Genomic DNA, 1,515 nt, shown 5'->3' on the forward strand with positions numbered 1-1,515 from the left:
AAAAATATCGTTATAACCCTCTACGGATCGCCGCCGTAGTCGGGGTTACCAAAACACGACCAATAGTAATAACCCTCTATCGCCGCCGTAGCGGGGTTACCACTCCACATGGATCACTGCCATGCCCGGGTCGTTATGTCATCACATACGGATCGCCGCCGTACCATGACCTCAAAACTCAACCAATAGCAATAACCCTCTACGGATCGCCGCCGTAGTCGGGGTTATCACTCCACATGGATCGCTGCCATGCCCGGGTTGTTATCATACCATCACATACAGATCGCCGCCGTACCAGGGTCTCAAAACTCACTTTTAAAATATTTTTAGCACAGTCTGAGGTCACATCCTAGTCTCTAACTCAATTCTTTAATTCTCTCATATTTCCAAACATCATGCCAAAGTTTATTTAATATCAAAAGTTCAACTCAGTCTAACGATCTAATAATCTATTAAAAAAAATCATCACATAACATGTGCGTCATAAACTATAATCACTCAACGGAAATTTATCAATCATCAATCATCATGCATTATTCATCAATCATCGATTCTCAATCATTAATCATCCTTCATCAATCATCAATCATCAATCAACATACATCATGAATCCGCAAGGAATTTAAGGCGTCTATCCTAAAGTCCTAACCGCATGATATCTATGTTCTCTATCATCATGTCTAAGCGAATAGAAGAAAGAGGAGTTCTGTCGAGTTCCCTCACCTTGGTCTAAACGATGAACTCTGAAAGATTCGATCTAATCCTCGATCCCGGGTTCAATAACCTCGAGATTTTCCTCACCTATAATTAATTAATACACAATAATCTAGGTCACAAATATAACGAGTAAATATTTTTCATAGAAAAAAATCTATATATATATTTTGACTTTGTAAAATATGTTTTAAAATTAGAATCCTAAAGTCAAATACAAATAAGTGATCATAGTAATAATAATAATTAGAAGGAGAAGTACGAAGATGGTGATGGTGTGGATGATGATGACATTGTTGGTTGTAATGCTCTAGGATGATCCATGATATGACATTTGACTTTGTATTGATTCATTGATTTATGAATGCATTATTTATCCTAGCATGTTTGTTGTATTTCGGCATCCTTGAATCATTAGAGAATGATTCTAAACTCCCTAGTCAGTCATCATTGTGGGAACAATGTTGAATGAAGACTAGCATGAGGTGTGATCAACGCGTTGGATGTAGATCACAATCATGGATACTCGTTGTGAACGAGTGACTGGATGACCCGCATGAGATTGTCACATGGACAGAGTCATGACTTGAATCTCATACAGCGGTTCGTTTATGGATCCTCATACCTGAGATGTCTAGAGTATCTGATATGAGGAGTGACGTGTCTTGACTGCGTCAAACGTCGTCTTTAACCGGATGATTATAACGGCGTTGATCAGATACGTTCACGAATCATATGGAGATAGTAGACATGCAATATGGGACTTGTCACCTCCTTAACAAGAGAGATATCGCTGGGCCC

At 38.9% G+C, this 1,515-nt stretch overlaps 1 long non-coding RNA gene across 1 annotated transcript in view; it reads right to left on the reverse strand.

The window, feature by feature from the left end:
• LOC109116160 overlaps positions 1–755 on the reverse strand; it is a 1,711-nt gene extending 956 nt beyond the window's left edge. The window contains exon 1 of the long non-coding RNA XR_002023699.1: positions 724–755. This is a non-coding gene — a long non-coding RNA (uncharacterized LOC109116160). The remainder of the gene's footprint in view (positions 1–723) is intronic.
• Positions 756–1,515: the final 760 nt, after the last annotated feature.

The sequence above is a fragment of the Tarenaya hassleriana genome, unplaced genomic scaffold (assembly GCF_000463585.1).
Source record: "Tarenaya hassleriana unplaced genomic scaffold, ASM46358v1 Cleome72, whole genome shotgun sequence".
Classification (NCBI taxonomy): Eukaryota; Viridiplantae; Streptophyta; class Magnoliopsida; order Brassicales; family Cleomaceae; genus Tarenaya; species Tarenaya hassleriana.